General features: G+C 39.9%; 1 protein-coding gene across 2 annotated transcripts in view; it reads right to left on the bottom strand.

The window, feature by feature from the left end:
• UST (uronyl 2-sulfotransferase) overlaps positions 1-19252 on the bottom strand; it is a 262562-nt gene that overhangs the window by 226390 nt on the left and 16920 nt on the right. The window lies entirely within an intron of this gene.

Genomic DNA, 19252 nt, shown 5'->3' with positions numbered 1-19252 from the left:
CCTTCCCTCTTTCATATGGGCAACTCCTCCACATCCTTCAAAATTTATGCAAGTATCAACTCTTCTGAGAATCTCTCCCTACTTACTCCTCCCACAAAAGCCCCAACCCCTCTGTATTCCTCCAACATGCTGTGAATACATCTTCCATCATACTCCTTATCACTCTGTATTCTGAGCCCTCATTTATCTCACTGTCTTCCCTTCAAGGCAGGAGTTGAATCTTGTTAGACTTTGTTTTCCCAATGCAGACGACAATGCCCAACACATAGCAGTTATTCAATAAGTTTATTGAATAAATGAAGAAAATATTGGGAATTTTTTAAACATGACTCTGGCTTTTCCAAAGTGTTAATCTTTGGATTCATCTGTGAGGATTGAAATAAATAAACAATATACATGTTAGTGCTGTTTACACTCTCTTAAACTATGACAGAACATTCAATTTTAAGAAGAAACACTGTGTGGTGATAGAGCCTGTACTTTGGAGGCAAGTGTCCCTGGGTTTCAATTCTGAGGCCTAGGAACATGTGATTTAACCTCAATATGCTTCATTTTCTTCCTTTCAGCTCTTAAACTATAATATGATTTACAAAACTTCAACTTGTAGACAATTATCAAGAAATGCTTATGTGTTTTAAAGCAAAACTCTACCTCCTGTCTAGCTGTGCAGATGCATGTGCTAAAGAAAAGAGCAAAGTCCTAAGTGGATTCTCATCTTAATTCTCATCCTGTATAAGGATTCAAAACCAGCTTTCAGTTTCCTGAGCTGTGAAAGTTACCCGGGAGCACTCTGCTCTGCATCTCATTGGAAATATTAGTGCCATTATCTACCATGCTGCCCTAGCTTGTTTGTTGAGTGATTAAACCATGGTTGTTCTAGGCCTAAAGATTAGCTGAACTATAAATATTATCCTGATGATAGTAGAGGCAGGTGTAGTTAAGAGCCAACCTTTTGTTTTGCTTATAATAAACTACCTCTAGATGTAAAATAAAACTAATGGCTGCATATCACCTTAACCAGCCCACAGTGAATAGGCAGAATAAATGAATCGATATTATTACATTAACATTTATCACACTTGACATAAAAGTTATACAAATCAAGTGTATGGCATGGTTTTATAGCTCCATTAGAATGCAAAATACATACAATAATGTGAGCAAAGATAGAGCATAGACTACAAACCTGCAGAGATCCCACCCACTCATTCTACAACCCCATCTGAAGTTCTTACATTAAGTTTACAGTTTTTATGTTTTTTTTAATCCCCGCGTGAAATATAGCAAGTGTAGGGTTTTGGGGGTTTTTTGTTGTTTTTTTTCATGTATTTTAGAGAAAAAAAACATCTTAAACCCTAGTACAGACTTTTGAGCCCTGCCCAAAACCTTTATGAAAACATGTTCACAAAAGTCAAACAAGGGGGCCCTTGATGTCACAAATCAGAAGTACATCCATGACACGGTGAACTCATGAGCAAGGCAACCTTCAATGTTAACCAGCGAGGCAGGGTCCCTCCCTGCCTTGTCTGAAAGCTCCCAGGAAATGAGGAATGCCCCAAGACCAGAGACTCAGCCTCGCGTTCCCCCCACTCCCTGTGAATTTACACCTGAGCCAGCAACACCCTCTTGTCATCAGTGCTCCCCCACTCAGCTCCCGCCTCCATCCCAGCCCTGACACTCAAATAATTTTTACAACACCTTTGCAAAGTTGGGAGATTTATTTTTCCATTATAAAAAAGGATTACAAATCGCATTACAGAAAACTAGGAAATGATTTGTTGCAATTTGACCAGAAACAGAAGCCAGGAAACTCCAGATTCGTTAGGCTTTGCATCAACAACCAATGCCCTTTAATATTTAAAAGCCAAAAGCCACATGAGTCAGTCTTTAGGATGACTGACTGCTTTTCCTTAGGATGTGGAAAAGACCACGCAGCCTTCAGAGGGGGCTGTCTCTCTGACCTCTCAAAGACAGAAAGGAGTTTTAAAAGGATGCCGGATGGCAGTGCAGAGAACGTGGTAAAAACAGAAGTACCCTGACCTCCACATTTTATTACTTATTCCATGTATTTATGGGCCTCAGATGAAAGACCCTCTACATAAAGCTTCTGTTAGTTCATTGGATGCTCTGCGCACAACACCAGCAGCCAGTTCTATCAGGGTCTGGCCAGAGCAGGGTAATGTTTGGCTCTGGGTCCAGAGTGAGCATTAGATGAAATGGATCGTCCGCCAGTGGGTCTTGCTGGTGTCTCAGAAGTTTATCAAGTATTTCCATGTCTAAATGGAGGAACATTGACTAAAAAAATGTCATCTATAAGATCACCAAATCTTTGGCTCCTAATCTAAGACAAATCTTACAAGAGGATTTGGTCCCCGCTAGCCATGCCACTTTGCATTTTTTAACTATAAAAAGCAACTTCCTTATAAGTAAAATTCTGCTCATAGTTATGAACGAGTATGATTCTCTTAAAATTTAAACAATACAGTTATTAGAAGAAAACCTTTGTCCCTGTTCTTTAATCACAAGAGGCATAAGAGACTTAAAGCTATTCTAAGCAAAGAGGAGGTTCATTATGAATCGTCAGATATCCCTTACCTAAAAAATGTAGGCAACAACTCAGAGTTTCTAGAACATCTATTTGATATTCCAAGTATAGCTGTAATCAGGCCAGAGATAGAAATTATTTCAACTATGACAGCATCAAATCATCCAGGAGAGTTCAAAACAGCTTGGGAAAATCTTGTGCTCGGTATTAGAAAACACAGAGGGAAAATGCAGAGGCGGAGTGCGAGTTGGTGCAGCCACTTTGGAAAACTGTTTGGCAGTATCTCTGAAGCTGAACAAACAATGAACCAGCAATTCCATCCCTAAGAATTCCCCAACAGAAATGTGTACTCGTGTTAACCAAAACAGTGCCCGCGGCAGCACTAATAGCTCCAAACCAGAAGCAACCCAGATGCCCATCAACGGTAAAATGAATGGATTAAAAGTGGCGTATTCATTCACACAATGGAAACTATGAGGCAGTGAAACTGAAAAACTACATTACACACAACAATGTGAATCACTCCCCAAGATAACACTGAACAGAAGAAGCTCTGGGCCCAACAGGGCATATACTGTATGATGTCACTTACATGAACTTCAAAAACAGACTCTAACCTCTGTAGTTTAGAAGTCAGGACAGTGCTTATCCCTGGCAGTGGAGGGGAGGGGCCCAGGGTCCTGACTGAAGGTGGCCCAAGGGGTCGTCTGGCCCTGATGGATCCTATTTGAGCTAGATAATGGCTGCATGTATTTTATGAAAACTCCATAAGCTGAACACTTACGATTTGTGCACTTTCCTGTATTGTTTCACATACACAACTTTCATTTTGAGTAACTTTTTAAAATTTATATTAAAAGTAACTTTTATTATAATATCAAATATACAGATGAGCAGAAAAAAATACCTGCCTGTAATCTGCTCACCCAGAGATAACCACAGCTCCATTGTCAGAGTAACTATCCAGGGAGCACTCTCTGTCACTATAATCTTATTTCACTTAATTTCATAAATTATTCTATGTCATTAGATAGTTTTCTACTACATCTCTTCAACTGCCGATCACAACCCATACCATACATGTACAATAAATTATTTAACTAATATGGGCTTTGCTAGACATTTCGATTATTTAATTTAATCATCATAGTTATCAATACTGTCAAAAACATATGTATAGATAGGTCTTTAACTACCTCCATGATTATTTCCTTAAGATAAATTTCCTAAAGACTCTCTGGGTCAGCCCTAGCCAGTTTGGCTCAGTGGATAAGAGTGTCGGCCTGTGGAATGAAGGGTCCCTGGTTCAATTCCGGTCAAGGGCACATGCCCAGGTTGCAGCTCATTGCCCAAGTTGCAGGCTCGATCCCCAGAAGAGTGCTTGTAGGAGGAAGCCAATCAATGATTCTCTCTAATCATTGAGAATTTCTATCTCTCTCTTTCTCTTCCTTCCTCTCTAAAATCAATAAAAGTTTATTTTTTAAAAAAAAGACTCTCTGGGTCAAATGGTGTGTAAAATATGAATTATGCCCAGGAAAGATTTTTGCTAATTTACATTCCCAACAGCTGTGTCTAAGATGTCCTACTCAGATGACATTAATTTTTGAAGAATGCAGAAAAATATTCTTCAAGGGATGCTGCTTCAAATATTAGATTTCTTCTGCTTATACATAGGACTTTAAAAATAGATTCCAAAAATGTATTAAAAAGTTAAACTAGGGAGAAAGAAAGAAGATGGCATAGGTATAGGTAAACACCTGTACTCGCCGCCTCCCACAACCACATCAAAATTACAACTAAAATACAGAACAATCATCATCCAGAACTGCTGGAAAGCTGGCTGAATGGAAGTCCTACAACTAGAGAAGTAAAGAACAAAGCACACAGAAACTGCTAAGAGGTGCAGAGAAACGGAATGGGCTAGTCCGGCCCCCACTTGGGCCACTTTTTTAATCAGGAGGGAGATAGTCTCTGCAGAGGCCACCCGGAGGAGCAAGAGGTCCCAGCCCCACACCAGACCCCCAGCCAAGGGTCCCAGAGGTGGGAAAAGAAGTCCCTACAGGTAGGAAGAATTATGGGCAGTAAAAACCAGTGCAGATTGGGGCTCAGTGACTGACTTTGCACCTCCCTGGAGACCCAAGAGCCAGTATACCCAGTGGTCAGTGTCAGACCATACCAGATTACAACTCTACGCATCCATAAGCAACACACTCAAGGGGCAGACTCAGTGAGCCCCAAAGGCCATCTGAAGCAAGTCCTGCCCCATAAGGGTGTCTCCTGCACAGCAGCTCTCCCACTGTAGTCGCAACTGGTCCCCACAGCCAATTGGCCTGGAGGTCAATTCCTCTCAGTGACACCAACAGCAATCAAGGCTCAACTACAACAAAACTGTGCACACAGCCACAAAGGGGTGCACCAAGAGCGTCCACCTCAGGTGACTGAGGAGGCTGAGCCACTGGGCCCTATAGGACACTTACTATACAAGGTCACTCTAACAACTCAAGAAGACATAGCAGCTCTACCCAATACATAGAAACAAACACAGGGAAGCAGCCAAAATGTGAAAACAAAGAAATATGTCACAAGTGAAAGAAATGGAAGAAAGCAAACTACTAGATATAGATTTCAAAACCACAGTTATAAGGTTACTCAAGAATCTTCTAGAAACCTCCAAAAATGATGGAAATTAAGCATACACTGACTGAAATAAAGAAAAATATACAGGGATTCAACAGAAGAGTAGAGGATTCTGAGAATTAAATCAATGATTTGAAATATGAGGAAGAAAAAAAAAAAAGCCCAGCCAGAAGAGCAAAAAGAAAAAAGGATCCAAAAATATGAAGATAGTGTAAGGAGTCTCTGTGACAACTTCAAATGTATCAACATCCGCATTATGGAGGTGCCAGAAGAAGAGAGAGAGCAAGATATTGAAAACCTATTTGAAGAAAGAATGACAGAAAACTTCCCCTACCTGGTGAAAGAAATAGACTTACAAGTTCAGGAAGCACAGGGAGTCCCAAACAATAGGAGCCCAAAGAGAACCACACCAAGACACATCATAATTAAAATTCCAAGGGCTAAAGACAAAGACAGAATCTTAAAAGCAGCAAGAGAAAAGCAGTTAGTTATCTACAAGGGAATGCCCATATGACTGTCAGCTGATTTCTCAACAGAAACTATGCAGGCCAAAAGGGAATGGCAAAACATTTTCTGAGTCATGAATAGCAAGGACCTACAGCCAAGATTACTCTACCCAGAAAAGCTATCATTTCAAATTGAAAGTCAGATAAAGAGCTTCACAGACAAGAAAAAGCTAAAGGAGTTCATCACCACCAAACCAGTATTACATGAAATGTTGAAGGGTATTCTTTAAGAAGAGGAAAAAGAAAAAGATAAAAAATATGAACAACAAAATGGCAACAAATACATACCTATCAACAATTGAATCTAAAAATCCAAATAAATAAATAAGAAATCTAATGAACAGAACAAACTGGTGAATAAAATAGAATCAGAGGCATGGAAATGGAACAGACTGACAATTCTCAGAGAGAAGGGGAGTGGGGGGGGGGCAGGAAGAGATTAAACAAAGACCTTATATCCATATATGCATTACCTATTGACACAGAAAATAGGATGGTAAAGACCTGGGGCGGGGTGGGAACAGGGTGGAGGGGGACAATGGGTGAGGGGACATACCAGTCTATGTAATAATCTCAACAATAAAGATTTTTTTTTTTTAAGTTAAAGCATAACATTGAAAACACCAGGTACATGAGACTTAAATGAGTCTCAGCCTAAAGCATGAGCTCTGGCAGCTTTGGACAGTACCCCTGAGTTTCCTAAGTTGTCTTGGTCCTTCAATCAGAAGCATCTAGGATGCTGAGCAGTTTCCTCATTTCAGGCCCAGGGCACTTCTAGATTTGTTGAACACAGAATCCAGGGCCTAGAGTTTGTGGAAGGGAGAACCCTCCCTGCCAGCACAGGACCAGTTCTGGACAAAGCGAGTCTCTTGATTTTTGCAGTTCACAAAACTCATACCACTTGACTATATTTTGATGTGCCAAGGGAAGTGTATTCAAGTGTAGAAAATATTTTTTAAATCCCACTAATGGGAAACAGGTTATTCTTCAGGTCTTCACCAACAATTAACCCCAAAATGCTGAAATTTGATAAGGTCTGAAAGGAACTGGAGAGAGCCTGTCCATCTTCCCCCATGTGCTACTTGCTGACTCCTCCAGCCTTGTCATTCTTCTCAGGCACCCTTTACCCGCTTCCTTGAAGGGCTGTGCCATCTATTTCCTCTAGGATGCCACTTTCCAGCACCAAAGGGGATTAGATGAACTCTTTGAGAATGGAGTTTCCATTTGAATGTGCTAAAGTAACCTGTAGGCTTAGATATAGCACCATCTGTCCTGTGATGGAAGCTTTAGTGCTGACTGATTCATTCCTTCAATAATCGTTTCTTGAACTTCATGCTAATGGACACAAGTTCCCATTTAACAAATGAAGCTGTCAAGAAAAAACAGAAAACTTGAACTCCAGGATTCTGATATGGCATTTCAGTGTTGCATATTTCTTTAAATTCGTTGATCAAGACATTTATAAAATAAATAAAATTGAAATACTTTTGGTTAACAGTGCCTGTGTGTGTCATCTGTAAAAGAGTTCTAGCCCCATGCTACTCAAAAGTATAGTCTGCAGCTCTGCCAGAGGTGTCGGCCTTCTTTCTGTATAATGTGTGAACATCACCCAACTTCGTCCGCTGTAAGGCCTCGGCCCAAACCCCAATACAATCAAGATTTCCACTTATCAGTCTCTTGTGCTAAGTGCCTCCCATTAATAAAGAAAGCATATGCAATCTCTTTTCATTATTTGGATACTGATTAGCATTTTGGGTGCTGATGAGGATAAAGGAACAACAAATATAGTGGAAATTTGTAGTGTTTCCGCTCCTAGGAAACTACTTTTGGGAGGAAAATAAACCAAAGAAAACACACACACAGCTGTTGGATTCAATAACCCTTCATTGATAGCCACACTGGAAATGGTTAAAATTTTCAAGCTGCTGATTCTAAAGGGAAAAATCCATATTCAAACTAAGCCAAAGATACTTTCTACACATTATTAGTATTAGGGGGAAAGAAAACACTGCGAAATTGTGCATTATAATAAAGTTAATACTGTGCTGTCAAAATATAAGTATAGTCCAAATACTGCAGTCTTCATATCGTAGGTTCTATTAAATGCAGATTCTAATTCAATGGGTTTGGAGTGGGCCTGAGAGTCTGCATTTCTAATAAGGTCACAGATGTTTCGGATGATGTGGATTCATAGATCATACTTTGAGGAGCAAGTTCCCAATCACTCAACTCCAATGGTTGTTAAAGTTCAGGTGAAGAAATAATTGAGCATCCTAGAAAGAAAAGGAACCGTGCGAACAATGTTGCACCAAGAATCTAGTAGCATAAACTCTGGTGTCTCTGCAGCAAAGTGAACCCTAATTTAAAAATGTCAACAAACCAAAGATACTTCCTTCAGCGTTTAAACATTATGGGTCTGGATCTAAGACAACATTAGGTAGGTACCATTTGCTGGCAGACACAGGTAGTTACATGGACTTTGGATATATTATTTACAATATAAATACCACAAAACAAGACCTGAATAATATTCCTCCCTGTGAAAATGGGCCAGCCCTTAACCACCGCATTTTCCTGAACTGAACTGGCATCCACAACCACTCCCCTCAAGTGTCAGAGCTGAGCCCTAAGCAAAAATAATTTGCTACAGACATTACATTGATGCAATAGTTTCTGAACATTTTTAATAAAGGAGTAAGACTTGATCTTAAAATTAAATAATGACTGTTAATGAGTTTCTCTGGACAGTTTTGTTCTATATGCCTGGCATCATTCAGGAATTTTATTATTTTTTAAAGCGCTCACAGGACATATTATAAATCAGCATCTTGGATCACATTGTTATTATAGCCATCCCGATTGAATGTATCAGGTAACTGTTACATGAGGATGATGAGTGATCTGTGGGAATGATTCAATTTTAAGGACATCAGTAGAACTTTATGAAATTAATAATAGCATACTAACAGTATTTTCAAAAGAAACTTCTAATGTATTTTAGTGATCTTTTCATATAACCCTTCCTCAAACTGACTCACATCTATATTGTTTAAACACTTAACAAAGTTTAGACTGAGAACTTAATAAAATAAATATAACTCAATATATATATATATATATATATATATATATATATATATATATATATATCAAATGATTGATTGTGTCCAGTATAGCTTTGATATTAAGGATATTATTTTTTAAGTAGAAAGGTATTTACTATACTTCTGTTATCTAGAATATCCAAATAATAAGAATACCCTACTGTCCATCCATTTGACATAAATGGAAGTTTACTGGTCATTTTAATAGTACATAATTTCAATAAAGACAAGTGAGTATAGTACTTTAGTACTTAAAAAGTGATTTTCATATGCATTGTCTCATTGAATATTCAGGCATTATAATAATCCTCATTTTTAGATCTGAGGAGTCCCATAAAGAGATTATACAGTCACCCCAAATCATCAAACTATTGGGTAGTAAAATCAGGATTCAAATCTGAGTCCTCACTGTTGTTGCCCTCAAAATGCACCACTGCCTCTCTGAGATAACATAAAGGGAAGTGCGGGACAGGCTATAAAGCTAATGGCCTAAGTCTTCTTGCCACTGAAATGCATATGTGCTCTTCACAATAAGTTCAATATTCATGGCCGCACTCTGCTGTTACTGGATCTTCTACACTTCAGGCCACTGCTAAGATATTTCAAGGTGACTTTGGATGAAATATAGCACCTTGCTATTACCACAATCTATTGATTCTATCTGACCCCATGTACACTATCATTTTCCATTCATTCATTCAATAAACATTTACTGAGCTTCCACTATGTAGCATTCCTTGTGATTTGAGTTTTTCCAATGGTGTCAGCGGATACACACACAATATAAACTGCCAAAATATATACTTTTCACGTGCTCCCTTTCCAGTGGCATACTCAGATCACAACTAAGTCTATGATCTTGTAACTAGCCTAGATACAGCCCTCCATTTGGGGGGACAGCACCTAATGTATGGGACACAGATCACGCATTGTTGCAACTAGAAAGGATTTTAGATGATGTGTAGCTCAGCAAACTCTAACCAGATTTAAATAGGGAGAGTGTTATTTCCTTCCCAATTCTCTTTCAATCTTTCTGATTGCATAAAAAAGGCAAAGATTAGGGCTAACATATCTTCAATATTTCTATAACTGGATCATCTCTCTTTTTAGCAAAGGGAAAGCTTCAGGCTCAGAACATTGAACAGGTAACTTTATCTAGTCAACATTAATGTATCTTTTCATTGCATTCATTTTTAGCATTACCTTTTTTTTCATAGCAGTGAAACTGGTTCTTATATCTCTGTATAGAATAGTGATGTGTTTCTTTTATAAGTTATTTACATATAAAGTCAGTCTGCATTTAAAATTGTGATTTATTTTATGGTAGATGGGAGTACCTGATGTAGTATAAATTGTGAAAGTAATACAGAAATCGCTGACACTTGGAAAAAAACTTATAGAAAGAAAAAGTGGATTATTATCACAGCCTGGCTCATGACCAAGTTGTGTGACTTTGAAGTTAGTGAACCTGGCAGCCTCCCTATCTTCATCTATAAAATGTAGGATTGGGCCCTAGCCTGTTTGGCTCAGTGGACAGAGCGTCGGCCTGCAGACTGAAGGGTCACGGGTTCGATTCCGGTCAAGGGCATGTACCCTTGGTTGCAGGCACATCCTCAGTGGGGGGGGGGGGGGGTGTGCAGGAGGCAGCTGATCAATGTTTCTCTTTTATCGATGTTTCTAACTCTCTATCTTTCTCCCTTCCTCTCTGTAAAAAATCAATAAAATACCGTATTTTCCGGCGTATAAGACGACTTTTTAACCCAGGAAAATCTTCTCAAAAGTCGGGGGTCGTCTTATACGCCAGGTGTCATCTTATAGGGCGGGTATATCCCAAACTCTATATTTTAACTGGAAAAGTTGGGGGTCGTTTTATACGCCCAGTCATCTTATACGCCGGAAAATACGGTATATATTTTTTAAATGTAGGATTGGAATGGATCTGTAATGTAACATGTTTCTGCCCTCCTGGGCACATGACACACTCCCATTGGGCAATGACCTCATTATGGCAATGATGGTGGAGAGAGCAGTAACTAGAAGATTAGAAAGGAGTCTGTAGTTTTTCAAAGTTCCCCAGGCTTCCCCTCCCCACATAGTCTCTTCATCATGCTAAGAATGTACTGGGAGTTGAGAATCACCGGACAAGAGAATCTCTTCCAGCTCTAAGACTTGAAGAAGTTCTGATTTTACACATAAGTGTCAGAACTGATATCAGGACCATTTTGTAGCTTTGAGAAGAAAATATGCCCATAATTTGTGTAAACAATGAAGATTTGTTAAAAATAATAGTAGTTTAGCTTCGTTAGGGAAAAGGTGTATATGGGCCAGACTCCAGGAGAAAAATGCTTCTCTGCAAGAATGATTAAAACTTGAGCTCCTGTAACCAGACACAACTTCAGTCTGCAAAGCAGACTTTACTAAACAATCCTATCTACCATGCATTTCCTAGTTACCTTCCCACAATTGAACACCCCTCCCAGAAGTCCAAATTCCTTTTCCTTTGTCTAGTCTCTTCTCCACAGCTTACCACACTTTTGTTATCATTGCTTTTCCAATAGTGATCATTTCGAGGGCTTCTTTAACTTCTGAATTTTCCAAGTGCTGTCACATGTACCGTTTGCATCTCATTTGGTCAGTACAATATCTCCTGTAGTGGGCTGTCTGGAAATTATTATTTCCCGGTGATGGTGGAAAAAACAGAGGCAGGGCCAGAAGCAGAACCCCTAAAACCCCTGCTCTTTCCTCCGAAGGTCAGCATTCTCACCGGGGTGGGTTAACTAAATTCTCCTGTCCTCCGATCATGTCTCCTCTACAAAGTTGGAGATGTCCTTGAAAACGTCCAGTGAGGAACCTGGAGGAGGAAATAATGTGAAGATTTCCTTGAAAACACCCTAAGTCTCTAAAAGTGTTCCCTGAGAGAGTTGTGATGGTGCTTTAATATTATATAATGCTTCCCTCATGTCTTTATTTTATTTCCTCCATAAAATGGAGAGTGTCTGAAATCCATACTTGAAAATTCGACAAAAATGCTGAGTCAATTGAGTACAGCGTTGTTTCTGAAGCAACGAGGAATTTTCCAGGAGGTTTTAGGTAGCACATTGTGGCTGAAAAAAAAATATGTTCCACAAAGCACATTCTTTGGTAAAGCAAAGCTTAGACATTCGGAAGGAGAGAAGTCCCCCAGTGGCGCCACAGCTGGTAAGGACAACCGCAGCTGTGGGTCACGCATGGCCCAGGGGGCTGGGGCAGGGCCTTATAAACAGGGCAGAAGAGCTGGATGCCCAGCAGGGGACAGAACAGAGAGAAGAGGATGAGAGATATGCTGTGGCCAATGCTTTTTAGACAGGATGGAGTGGACATGCCTTGGGCAATGTCAGAGAAGACAAACGCTCTGACTCAAGGCCCCGCCCCACCATGTTCTGGCTTTATAATCCTCAGCAAGTTGCCCAAAAGCCCTGGGGTTCAGTCTCTAGGTCAACACAAGGTCAGTGATGATGTCTTATGTGCCTGCAGACCACGGGTGCACGGATGGGCTTTGAAAGCTCAGGACTCAAACCTGTGACCCTCTGATGACCCTCCTTCCAGGCCTCACCCTGCACTGGGACCCTTGCAGGACTACTGCCCACACCTGTGTGTCCTGCAGGAGGTGGCCTGGGAGCAGAGGGCAGGGCTAAAAGGGAGGCCACAACTCTTCCCGAGGCCATGCTACCCCATCCTCCTGAGGAAGGCACCTTGCATAATTAATTAGTTCCAAAGGGGTGTCTTTTTCTATTTACCACAGGATGTCCAACAGAGCCCAGGATCCTCAGGGCTTTAAATCACTTGATGTAAGAAAATAAGACAAAACATATCTCTAGTAGGCAAAATCTCCTTGCTGTGCTTCTAACATTCTTGTTTAAGAGCACAAATAACGAAGCTAACAGCCCCGCAGGAGTGCGCTGAAGATGAGAAAAACTGGGAACTGGGGCTCGGCGCTCGGAACTCCCTACAGGAAGGCTCTATTCCAGACGCTGTCTCCTGCTGGCTTTCAAAACCGCAAATTAAAGTAAACTTAAATGAATCTGTGTTACTTTTTTATTTTTATTTTGTTGCTATGTAAATACAATGAAGTCGACTTAAAATATTCATACTGTGCCCTGTTTTCAAAAAATTGCTTATGTTTGTTCGGCTTTATATTTGATTTGGTATTACCTGAGAAAAACCTATCAAAATAGCACAATTCGATCAATCTTATGTATTTATTTATTCGTAGTTATCCATCAGGTTCACCCATCTAAAACACAACTGGAATAGAAGCTAAACAAACAAACAAACAAATAAAAAGGTTTCTGATGAGCTAATGGCCTAAAGTTTAAGAGACAAAGATTATGAATACTGTTCATTTATTCATTAAATACGGTGGTTACTGAGCACTGGTGAGTGAGTCGGGCACTGTGTGCGGAGGATAAAGCAAAAGCAGACGTCGTTCAAGCGTGCATTTGTGCTCTACTGGGACCTACTCCTCATTTTACAAACAACTCCAGCAAGCTCTATTATTTGTCGTCTAAATCTATTGCCTGTTAGAAGGAAGCAGAGGGAGAGGAGCTGTTACTGCCAGCCACCTGAGAAGACGGGAGACAGAAACTACAAAGACAGACCCGAGTTCACACAGCAAAGCGGCCCAGGGTAGGGATGGTGAGAACAGCCAGCCCCACCGGCCTGGACAGACCCAGAGAGCACAGCTGAGTCACAGCCACCGTTCCCCACATGATGCCATTCAAAAAAAACCAATGAGTAATAGTTCCACTTGAGAAGAAAAGAACGTGTGGTGTGTTTCAGAGAGATTTCCAACAAAAACAGTAGCAGCAAAGGCAGAGTATGGAGGTTCAAGGTGCAAACCTTCACTTTCTAGAAAACGCTGTTGCCTGGACCTGGCTTTCCAAATAACTAGTATTGCAGATAGCGAAGGGTTTCCGCCACCTTTTAGCACAAGTGTGTCTCCTTACCTCTTTTCAAAACGCTCAGCTCCAACTGTTGTAGCTCCTTAAACTTTAGGCTTCACTGCAAAAGTATGTGCAGAGAATTTGTGATTCCGCACGAAACTGGTGGTCACAATAGACCAGCTCTCTCCAAGTCCCTGAAATTCTCAGTTACATCACCAACGACACTCCCACCCTCAAAAATCCTCCACAAACGCTTTTGCTGAGGAAAAAAAAAAGGTTGAATATGTCACAAAATGTAAGCTAATGGTCATATTTGTTTTTTAAATTTGGAAAAAGTTCCACTAAATGCCTGAATGAGAACCAGAAAGCACATAAATGGCACTATTGCTCCAGCTCAGAATAGTGTCACGCTGGGGATTAACATAAATTCGGTCATTTTTGTTTGTTTCTTTGGGATGAAGTAAATTTGCCCTGTAATTCAGCCAAAACAAATAAGAACCATTCTCTAAAACTGACATATCCTTTAAAAATGCAGAAAAGAAAGTATAAATAACAAACATTTTAGCTCAGAGTTCCTCCAACTTTAAAAAAAAAAAAGAACCATTAGAGATATGTCTTGTTCTCTGAGCATCCCAAGTGTAAAATTCATGTTATCAAGTATAAATAATTGTGACATCACAAAAATAGTTCCCATATTTGGGATTTCTTTCCAATAAGGTGAAAACTATGGTCAACTACCTTTCACTGCCCATGACTGACAATGTAGCAATGTGTGGTTTGGAGTAATACTGCCTGGGTTCAAATCCTGCATCTCCATTTACCCAGCACTTCAGTTAACATCTCTAAGCCTCAGCTTGTCCGTAAGTAAACTGGAGTACTAGTAACTCAGGATTTTGTAGCAACCAAATAAAATAAAAAATGACACAGTGACTGAGCCTAGTGTAGGCAACCAATTAACATTAGAATTTTTTTCACTAGACTATACTCCACTTGAACCCCTGGCACATAGTAGATACTCAATAAATATTTTTGAATAAATGAATATGTCAATACAATTTCATTTCAACAACATTCCTATCTAATTCTATCTGTGTTGCATTTTCCCCTGCTAAGTACTAATATGGCACCAGATGCTGTGACGAATCAGAAAAGATGTGTGAAGCATGGTCTCTCGTGTCATCAAAAAATTCATAAACATAATTGAAATAAGGTGCATGGCACAGTGAAATAACATCCAATAAATATTGGTGGGATCATGTTAAATTCTGCCACCACTACAAAATGGAACATGCCTTTTATTGTGACAGTGAAAAAAATAAGTCATGTGCTATTTTTAATCCCTGCTACCACTAAGAACTGGCAACCAAATGGCCATTTGCTAAGTGAAGGGATGGGTGTGGGACTGTCAAATTTGCAAGCGCTCAGCGTTAAAATGCTCCAAATGAGATCAAACAACCTTGCTGATAGAAAATTGTATTGTTTAATTTCTTATTCTTAACCAAGCGTGTAACCCAGAACAATGACAGGTTGGGGAGGATGAGGGACATACAGAAACAGTTTGGGGAGGGAGGGGAAGGTGCATGGAGAAAATGGTTGTCCACAGCTCCTTGGCAAGGACATTTCTCATTGTACAGCCAGGCTCTCAGGTCCCAAGTCTTGCAATAGCCTCTGGTGACCAGGAAACTTTCCTCATTCAGAAACCTGAACACATCATAGAGTTCATTTCCACCTATGATGGTCCACTATGTGCTCCCTCAACCGAATTCCACGTTAGAACAGCAAGGACTATTCTATACTGTGATGGTCGCCAAACTTTTGTGCTCACATAACTGCATAAGAATTTTTAAAAAGTTGTATGTCCTAGCACATTTTAAGCTAACATCTGGAAATGTTCACCATCTATACTAATAAAAGGGTAATATGCTAATTAGACCGGGAGACCTTCCAGACGTCCTTCCGGACAAAGGCATGGTGGCGGGGCAGAGGCATAGGTGGTTAGGGGCAATCAGGCTAGGAGGGGAGGGCAGTTGGGAAGATCAGGCTGGCAAGCGGGGGGGAAGTTGGGGGAAAGAAGGCCAGTGGGGGGGTTAGGGGCAAGCAGGCCGGCAGGCAGAGTGGTTAGGGGCAATCAAGCAGGCAGGCAGATGAGCGTTTAGGAGCCAATGGTCCCGGATTGCGAGAGACAAGGATCAGGCCTAAACTGACAGTCAGACATTCCCCGAGAGGTCCCAGATTGGAGAGAGTGCAGGCTAGGCTGAGGGACACCCCCCACCTCCCGTGCATGAATTTTGTGCACCGGGCCACTAGTATATTTATAAAGTTGCAAGGGGTGTAATTTTCAGCAAGATATATATCAACATTTTATAATAAAACAACTATAGCATTTTATACATATATCCAACAGAATACACACACACAAGGAAGATGATACCTGCCATTGTGAATATAAAAATTTGTATGTCAACTGTAATTGAAAAATAAAAAAATGATTAAATGAGAAAAAATTGTTTCATATAAAGTTAAAATCAACTAAAGTTGGGACATAAGTGTGAGTAGGTATCTGTGTGCATGTGTGTGTACATTATACACACCCATGTACACAGAGGTAGATTCACAGTGAAATTACTAAGGCTTAAGCCTCAGATGGCCTTACTTTCATAAATAAACTTACTAGCAATAAACTTACTCAGTCACATGTTTTTGTAAAATCTGCAAAGATAAGCTACTTAACTGCAACTAGTTAAGACCACTGTCTCTTTCCACTCAAACTTCCCCTTTGTCCTTCACCCTATCACATTGGGGGACACTGCACTGATTAGGCATTTTTATTTCATATTTGTTTATTCTTTTTCCTTAAAAAAAGCTTTCAATTTTGCAGACTATTCAAAGCCTGACAGAGAACAGTAAGTACAAGGTTGAAAACACTAGCTACATCAGGTAGGGGGAGAGCAAGAGTGTGGAAGAGGATAACACAGGTATATGTATGATAGCCTCAGTGTTAGAAAATCCTTGTTGGAGGTGAGGCCATTATAAAGGAAAGAAGGGAAGGAGGAAGGAATTAATAGGCTTTCTTTCATTCATTCATTTTTCTCTAGTAATGTGTATTTTCATTCCACTTCCCCAACAGACTTTTGTTCTAACAATATATTTTTATGTTTGAGAAGAATTTTCTTCACTTTATTCTATTTTGTACAACAAAAATATGCATGTAAGTTAAAATTCATTTTTTAAATTTTCCTGTGACCATATATAACGCTCAAGAAATTAAAATATATTTTCTGAGTTGAATGAGTATTAAGATTACCATTGGTTCATAACTGATCAAAGCAACATACAGATTTTACAACTTTTACAAATAATTAGTAAAAAGTAAAACTTGACTGAAAATGCATCTATTAATGAGATGAACAGGGCTGTATTGTTTAACCACCTTAACATATCTATGACTGAACTTTACTTCTTTCAATCTTATTCCTATTTTTTATTTTAATAAATGTGAATGCTGATAAACCTTAGTGACATAAATTAATAGATGGGAATTGGAGCAGTTATCTTAGTGCGATGTCACTCACTTTTTCACATCTGAATCCTGCAGTGATCAGTTGATCATCTATCTGAAGAGATAACTTGACTCCTTGAATAACTCGATTCCTTGATAACTTGAATTTCTTCACTTTGGCTGAAAGCAAAGAACTGAAACCACTGACTTGCAAAGAGGTTTGTTATCTTCAGCAGTCATGCACTTTCTCAACACCACGCTTTGAATTCTTTCTTAAGCACCTGGAGGTGTTTGACACCAGCTGAGTAAGATCCAGGTAAAGCCCTTCAGAAAGTATGGGCAGGACGCTGAGGGAGAAGGAGAGAGAGCCCACATGATCTGTTCTCAGGGAGATCAATGTTAGAAGGGAATAATTGGGCAGCTGACATTGAGAATTTGAATCTCTCCAACAATCCCTGCTCAGTTCCCCCTGGAAGGTCAATGTGCACAGTGCTCAAAGGTATACAAAGCCCTATTTGAGATGCCACAGAATCTGACACCTGGCATTTGGTGCAAATTCAGATTTACTCTTACCTGCCCCTTACACTGTCCCCTTTCAAAAGGTAAAAACAGAAAAATGTGAATATATTGTATAAATATTTAACCAAAATGTCATCCAGTGGAAAGGACTTGAAGAGTTACCATTTTAGTATACTAAAAATGTGCATGTGCAACTGTGAGTGCATGAGCGTGTGTGTGCATGAGTGTGTGTGCGTGAGTGTATCAGTCTTTTAGTGTTTCCATTTACTTCATTTACACTTGAAAAATCAATTAGACTCAATATACAAGTCATCTTATTCCAGACATGAGAAAATTGACCATTTTCTAATTCATATAAATTTAGATGAAATTAAAAGATAGGGAAAGGGGTGGGGGGGACATCTGTAATACTTTCAACAATAAAGATTTTTTTAAATGAAGCTAAAATATAAAAACATCAAAAAAATGTAATAAAATATAAAAGGTATGGAAAGAATTTAAGCCCAGTTTACAACCTAGTTTATAACTGATTTCACAATATCCTTTATTTTCTATGATTTTTTTCAAAGTGCCTCATAAGTTTTTGTGAGATCATGTACCCAAGAGTACCTAAAATATGGAAAGACCAACAAAAGCTTGCTGAATTGGATAAAGGGGTCAATAACAATAATAATAATTGTAAAAGTCCTTGAAGAAAAGCCAGTAAAATGAAAGCCAGTATTCCATTCTCTCACTGACAACTGAAAGTATGTTAGATTTTTTTTAAAAAAAAGTCAGCTGGTAAGGCATTCAAAATATGTTTATTGAGAACTTCTGCCTCTGAGAGACTCTGGCCAGGCTCAGCTGCCAGAGCTCATGTCTTGCTGATCAGGAAACACACAGAGAGTCCAGGAGGATCTCATCCAAGGCGAGGCCTCCACTGGGCCCGCAGATCCCATCAGCCTGCCCAACCAGGGGAGGTGAATGAGCCAGAACATCGCTCCTGCTGCTTAGTCATCCACCGCCGCAACATGCAAGCTCTCCCAGCCACACTGAATTTCTACACCTCAGCACTTAACATCATTCAACCGACTGCTCTCCCGTGCCTGCCAAAAATAAAGCCGAAGAAACTGATACTTGGGAGAACCAACAGGGCCATGCTCAATACCCATTTTCTGAACACAGAAACCCACTGAAAAGCGAGACACCCAAACTGTAACAGCTCAGCTCCCAGGGAAATGCCATCGCTGAGCTGACCTGTGATTTGATATTATGCTTTCTACTTTTATAAAGGGCCAATGTCTGACCCAACCTCATGAAAACATGTCGTTTTCGGGGGGGGGGGGGGGGGAAGCAGAAGGGGTGGGGACAGAAAGAACCACTGAAGGAGATTTTGTCCATTATAATACTCTAAGAGCAAATAGATTTCTCTTGTAATTTGGAGGTAGGAAAAGACAGGCTGCCCTTTCCCAATAAACCGGTACGCTTCTTACATTAGATAATGAAATGACACATTTTATTCTATTCTTGCCTTGGCTTCC

The sequence above is a fragment of the Eptesicus fuscus genome, chromosome 10, assembly GCF_027574615.1.
Source record: "Eptesicus fuscus isolate TK198812 chromosome 10, DD_ASM_mEF_20220401, whole genome shotgun sequence".
Classification (NCBI taxonomy): Eukaryota; Metazoa; Chordata; class Mammalia; order Chiroptera; family Vespertilionidae; genus Eptesicus; species Eptesicus fuscus.
This window is presented reverse-complemented; position numbering and strand designations above follow the sequence as displayed.